The sequence below is a fragment of the Peromyscus californicus genome, unplaced genomic scaffold (genome assembly GCF_007827085.1).
Source record: "Peromyscus californicus insignis strain IS unplaced genomic scaffold, ASM782708v3 Scaffold_3__1_contigs__length_106647218, whole genome shotgun sequence".
Taxonomy (NCBI): Eukaryota; Metazoa; Chordata; class Mammalia; order Rodentia; family Cricetidae; genus Peromyscus; species Peromyscus californicus.
The window spans coordinates 57093109-57101057 of record NW_026294551.1 but is presented as its reverse complement, the minus strand read 5'-3'; the positions used below and the strand labels follow the sequence as shown (position 1 = coordinate 57101057).

The window sequence follows — 7949 nt, the reverse complement described above, 5'->3', positions numbered from 1 at the left end:
TTGGTCTGTTCAAAAGTGCCATGCCTCTTCCTAATTGCCAGCTTAAAAAATTAAATTGCTAAGAGGATATTTTTATTAGAACTGTCAACTTGAGGTTTGTGGACTCCAAGGCTGCCTCTCTTCGCTCCCTGAATTTCAGAACAAAATGTTTCCCGTGGGAAAAAGCCTCAGCTCCCATCAGATTTTCATAGGTGCCTTGCGCAATTCAAAGTTTTGAGTTACTCTGATCTTCCTTGAATATTGTTCAACCAAAGCCCAACGCGTTTAACAGGAACCTTATCAAGGTCCCGACCAAGCTACCCGATCTTGGAAGCGAAGTTCCTCGGAATAAATAAATAAATAAATAAATAAATAAATAAATAACCCCTAAACGTCTGATCAGTCAGTCCAACTGTCCTCAAGAACTGTGACAGACACTTCCGCCTCGGCCAGGCTGGTAACCTGTCAACTGCTCATGTCTCTTGACGTCTGAATTAATGATTGCTTTAACCAGCGTTGTGAAATGCTTTCTCACTAACTACGATCCTTTCAGCGCCAAGGGCTCTGAGAACACGCTCAGTTTTTCAAGCGTGTGAACATACCATGCTCCCCTCGCCCCCGCCTTGTTTCTTGGGAGATGTCAACTCTTCTAACCATGGGTCAGGGAGAGGACACTTCTCTATACCGTTGCTGTCTAGTACATCAGCTACTCAATAACTGAACTCCCGGATTTGGACGGGAGGCTCAGTCAACCCGCTTTAGTGTCACGAGGTGACAGCCGTGGCCCAGCGCAGGTCGGCCAGAAAATGGACGAAAAGGCTGTGGCCGCTATGTGGGTTAGAATGGAGGTCCGGCCGGGACGTTTAGTGGTCGGAACCACCCGCTCGCAGCCCTAGCTGGGGGAGGCACAGGCCCCAGGCTGTGATGAGCGGCGGCGCTTCTCGGGAGCCAATGGGAAAGCCGGCCTCTGGACGCCCCTCACACGCCCCGCCCCTTGCTCCGCCCCGGCGCCGCGCGTCACCAGGGCCGCGGAGGCGCGCAGCTGTCCAGCTTCCGGAAGTGCTCCAGAACGGGTGGCTCGGGCAGAGGTAAGCGGCTGAGTTGGGCCGGCGGGTGGAGTCGCCGACGCCTGGGGTCAAGCCTGCTGTCGCTCCAGCTCGCTAACTGTCGGGAGCGAGCTGCGGCGGAGACAGCGGTCTCGCCCCCCCTCCGGTAGCGCTCGCTGCCAACAGGCGCGTGCGGGGGAGGGGACTGGGGCGGAACGGAAAGTGTGCTCTTCCGGGTTGCCCGCCCCAGGAGAGGGGTTCGGACGGTGAGGCTCGGGGCTCAGGTTGCAAGGCTGGGTGGCCAGCCGCTAGTTACCCGGCCCTCAGTGACAACTCCAGACGCACCCCGCAAATGCCCGAAAGTCTGCCCTAGTGCTTCCTGGGCTTACTCTGCTGTTGCTTGGGAGCCATGGAGGAACCAGATCTGTAAACTTTTAATACTTACCGTACGGGGCGATCAGGAAGGTCACTTATAGCACGAGCAGAGCCTACAGTGAGCTGATAAACAAAGCTACCTACGTGCGTGTAACTTGCTTGTGTATAAGAGAATGCTGACCTAGACGCGCATTTCATTTCGATTTGTAAAAGCGTCAGTAATAACTGATGATCGTTGAGTTCCTTCTGTGAAGAGAATTAAATCCTCATTTGGGTAAAACCCCATAAGTCTCTCTATAAAGTAATTTAATTTTGAGTAAATGGACGTCTTGCCATAAATGCTTGGGGGTAGCTAGCAGTTGGCCTTTACTGCACGGAGCAAGTAGTATTAGTTGCGTAAGATTTAAATACGTAAGATTTAGTGCTAACGTTTTCTGAATGTTCTCCAAAATAGTTTCAAGAACTAAGTGTGACTAAGGTTATAGGTGGAAATTTTGCCAAGTGAAATTCTGCTATTTTTGTAAAACCCAGGAAATAAGTTCATTTAGATAGCGAAGGATTTTTTGTATAGATATTCACTTCTAAAACAGACTTCTTTCTAAGTTTTCCCTCTAACCTAGTGGTTCTCAACTTTCCTAATGCTGCACGACCCTTTAATACAGGTCCTCACGTTGTGGTGACCCCCAACCATAAAATTACTTTGGTGCTAATTCATAATTGTAATTTTGCTACTGTTGAGAACCACTACTCTAAGCTCAGAAAGTTTGGTTTACTGTGATTTCATGATCATTTTGTGTGAAAATATCTTTTAATTTCCATTGTGATGTCTTTTGACTACTAATTATTAATTTCTACAAATTAGAATTTCAAGTTCCCTTATTGGTGTTGATTTCTAATTTAATTGTACTGTGTGCTGGCTGGTTTTATGTCAAGTTGACACAAGCTTGAGTCATCTGAAAGGAGGGAACCTCAGCTGAAAAAATGCCTCCATAAGATCTGGCTGTAGGGCATTTTCTTAATTAGTGATTGACCAGGAAGGGCCCAGCCCATTTTGGGTGGGGTCATCCCTGGGCTGGGGGTCCTGGGTTCTATAAGAAAGCAGGCTGAGTAAGCTAGGAGGAGCAAGCCAGTAAGCAGCACCCCTCCATGGCCACTGCATCAGCTCCTGTTCCAGGTTCCAATTCTGCTTAAGTTCCTGTTCTGACTTCCTTCAGTGATGGAATATGATGTGGAAGTGTAAGCCAAATAAACAATTTTCTCCCCAACTTTTCTTTGGTTGTGGTGTTTCATCATAGCGATAGTAACTCTAATTAGGACAGAAATTGATACCAGCATAGCGAGGTATTGCTATGACAGACCTGACCATGTTGCTTTGGGAGGATTATGGAAAGACTTTGGAACTTTGGGCTAGAAAAGCCATGGAGTGTTCAAAGCTTGGTGAGTTGTTCTGTGCGAGCTTGGAACATAAGAGTTTTGAGAAAAATGCATATGATAGAGGCTTAGCCGGTAAAGTCCTAGAGGGAAGTTTGAGAGTAAGTTAAAGACTGTATCAAGTCTGTTGCATATTTTCAGTTAAAAATCTGTGGTTCTGGTTACCTGGGGCTGAAGCATCAGCTGTGGTTAAAAAGAGACCAGAACCACTAAAGCAGTGATTCATAACCTGTGGGTCGCGACCCCAGGGTCGAATAACCCTTTCACAGGGGTTGCTATCAGATATCTTGCGTATTGGATACTTCCGATTTATAACAGTAGTAAAAATACAGCTATGAAGTAGCAACAAAAATAATTTTATGGTTGGGGGGTCACCACAACATGAGGAACTGTATTCAAGGGTATTAGCATTAGGAAGGTTGAGAACCACTGCCCTAAAGTAAAACCTTTGCTTTTCTTGGACAATTGATGCTGGTCAGCTATAGCTAATAAATTAGTGGTGGTTAAGAAGAGACCAGTATCACTGATGTGCAATATTCTGGGGAAGTGTTTTCTCAGGGTCAGCACACAGAAGCTGTGTTCAGAGGTGGCCAGGCTTCTGTCTTGTGCTGGCAGCTGAACTTGGTAGTGCTAAGAATCATCCACGTAGTGCTGATTTTGAAGGCATGAAGGGGTCAGGAAAAGCAGCTGAGGTTTGGCACTGTGAGAGGCCTGGATAGGCCCTTGGAGAAGGTGCAGCTCCAGTAGCCCTTGAAGCCCCAGAATTGAAGGGGTCATGGAGAGAAGTTGAGGCTTGGCACCATGAAGAGAGTCTTGGAGAGGCTACTCGATTTTACAGGAGCCCATAGTTGAGAGGCTTTGAACTTTTAAGCAATTTTGGATGATGATGATGATGATGATGATGATTATCGAGACAGTGTTTCTTTGAGTAGTCCTGGCTGTCCTGGAACTCGCTCTGTAGACCAGACTGGACTCGAGCTCACAGAGATCCACCTCCCTCTGCCTCCTGAGTGCTGGAATTAAAGGCACCACCATTCAGCTTGAGATTTTGAAGTTTTTATGAAGACTTTGGATTTTAAAGGAGACTGAATATTTTAAAGAGACTAGATTTTTTTGTTTGTTTGTTTGTTTGTTTTTTGTTGTTGCAAGTCTTTCTCTGTTACACCAGTCAACTCCCAAATAACCACAGGAGACTTATTAATTATGAAAGCTTAGCCAATAGCTTAGGCTTGTTTCTAGCTAGCTTTTCTAACTTAAATTAACTTATAGCTTTTAATCTACATTCTTTTATGTGGCTCTTTTGGAGCATGTATTAGTGATTCTGAGGATCAGTTTTCTTTTGAGAGATGTTGCTGTTTGTTGGAGCAGGCAGTGTATTTACTCTAGGCTTTATGCTTTGGTGGAGCAAATCTTTGCTTCCCCACAGCTTTCCAAGTTGATGAAATGAAACTACTGCCTGTGGATCTGGTAGCAACTTGCTTTTAAGTTTTGTTAGGGCAGGTGAAAGTGGGCCTTACTGGACTCTGTCCTTGTCACTCCTAACACATGGCCTTCCTCCTGTCTTTAGATGTCTTTTCAGCCTGCATGATTAAAAATTCAGGGCCTCATTCCTGACTGGCCCTTTGTGTGTGTTCTACTCTTTGTTAAACCTTGGTGTTTTATCCTGGTGATTGGCAGTCTCAAGCCTACACCAGGGCCGAGGGGGACACCCCATATAGACATCTGTCCCCAACCCCCATCCCCAAAGTCCCTCCCTGCCTTGTTCTTCAGAGTCCAGTCACTCCAATGGCTTTCAGTTCTGTTCTTGTTGCCTCAGCTTTGAGACCATTGTGCACCACTTGAACTTGAGCTCCCTCCTCTGTGGCTGCAGACTTGTCCTCACATAACCAGCCCCTATGGTCTTGGGCTTACCTCAGCAATTTCTCTCAGGACTGCATTCTCAACCGCTGTGTGAAGTGCTTAAAACTAACTGCCTGTCTTACATGCTATCTCTAGCTTGGGAGCTGTTTAGTTGTCTAACTAGTCTATATTATCACTTATTTTGCCAGGGCCAGAAATGGAATTCCCCAAATATGTATTTTTTACTTCAGTGCCACTGAGTACTGTAAGGGTTAAAGGGCCAGCCAAATAAACCCACCCTGGCCCTGAAACCAGAGCTAGTGAAAGAAACACACCCTGGCCCAGAAACCAGAGCCAGTGAAAGAAACACACCCTGGCCCTGAAACCAGAGCCAGTGAAAGAAACACACTTTGGCCCTGAAACCAGAGCCAACTTTAGTTGGCCCCTGACCAACTAAACCAACCAATCCCTGAGCAGAAAATCTCCCTGGGAAAAACTCCACCCTTAAGAAGCCCTGTATAAGCCCCTCTGCCTGTTCAGTTAGGGGCTGTCCTTCTCCACCCTGGCAGAGGCAGCCACTCTCCTGGATTCCTCCTTCCTGTAGGGAAAAGGGGCTGGCTAAAGAAACCCACCCTGACCCTGCAGCCCAGAACCAGTGACAGACACAGCCTACATCTGGGACCTGAGCCAGAGAAAGAAACCCTTTATCCCTGAACCCAGAACCAAGTAAACATGCCCTGATTCTGAGACCAGTGCCAAAGAAACACTCTTTGTCCCTAGATTCAGAGCCAGTGAAAGAAATATGCTCTGGCCTTAGACTTAGAGCTAAAAAGCTAAGAAAGGCCAGTGAAAGAAACACAGTTTGGTTCTAAAATCAGGGCCATCTCTGCCCCTGAATCAACTGACCAGTAAAACCAACTAATCACAGAGCAGGAAATCAAGCACCCTGACCCTGAAGCCCAGAACCAGGGAAAGAAACACACCTTGGATCTGGGACCTGAGCCAGAAAAAGAAACACTTTATCCCTGAACCCAGAACCAAAGAAACATGCCCTGACTCTGAGACCAGTGCCAAAGAAACACTCTTTGTCCCTAGAATCAGAGCCAGTGAAAGAAATATGCCCTGGCCTTAGACTTAAGAGCTCAAAGGCTAAGAAAGGCCAGTTTGGTTCTAAAATCAGGGCCATCTCTGCCCCTAACTCACAAAACTAACCAATTCCTGAGCAGAAAAAACTAACCAATCCCTGGACAGAAAATCTTCTCCCTGAGGAAACTCTGCCCCCAAGAGATCCTGTATAAACCACCCTGCCTGTTCAGTTGGGGGCTGTTCTTTCCAACCCTGGTAGAGGTAGCCACTTACCTGAACTCCTTCACAAATAAATCTTTCTCAAAAGAGTTTTGGGTGTGAAGATCTTCATTCACAGGTGCAGAGAAGAAGAACCTTGCTAAGCCATCCCTTAGTGGACTGAGCAGAAAAATCCTTGCAGAGACATCCCTTAGGAGGCTGAGCAAGGGGGAACTGAACAGAAGAATCTTGCTGAGAGTCCTTTAGGAGACTGAGCAAGGGGGAGCTGAACAGAAGAACCTTGCTGAGAGTCCTTTAGGAGACTGAGCAAGGGGGAGCTGAACAGAAGAACCTTGCTGAGACCTCCCTTAGGGGACTGAGCAAGGTGGAGCAGAAAAAGTAACAACTTTTCTCGGGAGTTGGAGGAGATTGCTACATTTCTGCAGGGGTTTCCACTTTAGCAACATCTGGGCTGGAGAAGAACCAGAGCTCTGTTGGGAAGCCCCCTTAAGTGGGGGCTGAGCAAAGTTCAGCTGTAGTGGCTCTCCAGGAGAGGAGCAGGATTGCTACCTCCTTCGGGGAGACTATACCTCACCACACCAGTTATAGCCTGATTCCTGAACAATCAGGATGCCTTTCCCTCCAGAGCTGAGCTGTCCTAGCAGCTCCAGGTATTGCCTGACTCTCTCGAGCAGTCAGGATACCTTTCACTCCAGAGTTGCAATATTCGCCTATATTTTGGTGCTGAAACCTGGGACAGACTCTCTTGGTGCCTATGCTCTCCCCTTGTGGTCTGAGCCACACTATGACTCTATCCCTCATCTCCAGTCTATCTGCAGTGGACCCAACTTCCAGCTCACCAATCTTTCAGTGTTCCATCAAATAGCGACAATTAGGTGAGTTCCCCCTTTGGACGATGTGAACATTTCCCTGGGTCTGAGGAAGTGACTGTTGCGTGTCCGGTACCTCTCTAGTACTCTTGGAAGCGGAGTTACTCCTAGGTACAGTGTTTAAGGCTACGACAGGCTCTCTTCACCTGACTCCACTCCTCCACCCTTAGAACTGCAATCAGGCAGTTTTAAGTATTAGCATCCCTTCCTGTCTTCCCTTGTTTTCCCACAAAAGGAGCCACAAAAGTCTCCCTTTTCTCTGGATGAGTCCCTCCTCCTAGAGCTTGGTTTTCTCTCGCCTTCTCGCTTCTACAGAAGCCCTGGTACCAGGCACCCGAGTCTCTCCACTAGCTTAGCAAGGCTAAGCTTGCTACACTGGACCCCTGTTGAGTTGGGTGATGACCCTCTAAACCATCTTGGACCCTGAGTCCTCCCTGAGTCCAGGGGACACCGGCAACTACAGGCTGCAGTGACCTTTTCCCTCCCTCTCATCCATGGGAACTCTGCACTCTGTACTCTCCCATCCCCCTTTGGGATGCCTCCTAGAAAATCTCAAGTCTTTATACTTGGCGCCTGATTTGAAAGGCCCTAAACTTGTTCACCTTTGCAATAAAGTTTGTCCTCAATATCCCTTAGATAACCAATCTAAATGGTCTCATAATGGCCCACTAGATCCCAATATTATTCGGGATCTTTGCAACTACTGTGAGCAATCAAGGAAATGGAAAGAGAACTTCTTCTATGTTAAAGTTTTCTCTTACCTTCGTTCCAAGCCTTCTTTCTGTGCCTCCTGTTCCCCCCACCCAGCTCCTGCTAGTTATGAAGTCAGAACAAGATGAATCTATTTCCTTTGATCCAGCTAATGAGCAATGAGCCTCCCCCTTATAAACCAAACCCCACAGCTCCCTCTTCTCTGGTCCCTTCAGTTTCCCTTCCTCCCCCCTCAGTGACAGGTTGTCCACCAGGTCAACTCTCCCTGGTACCCACTTTCAATTCACTAACAGCCCCTAGTCCTCCCGCTACTCATTCCCACTCTACCTTGGGGCCTCCTGTCCCTCCCCGATCTAAACCAGCCCCAGTTCTCCCTTTGCGAGAGGTTGCCCGG

The 7949-nt window shown here is 47.5% G+C and overlaps 1 protein-coding gene across 3 annotated transcripts in view; it reads left to right on the top strand.

Moving 5' to 3' along the window:
- Window positions 1-976: 976 nt before the first annotated feature.
- Window positions 977-7949, top strand: part of Znf18 (zinc finger protein 18) — a 28837-nt gene continuing 21864 nt past the window's right edge. For 2 of the 3 annotated variants that reach the window (XM_052756899.1, XM_052756897.1), the window contains exon 1: window positions 977-1067. The gene's annotated coding sequence lies outside the window, so the exon portion shown is untranslated. Of the gene's footprint in view, window positions 1068-1287; window positions 2637-7949 lie in introns of those variants that run through there. The other variant, XM_052756898.1, reaches the window with a different exon arrangement.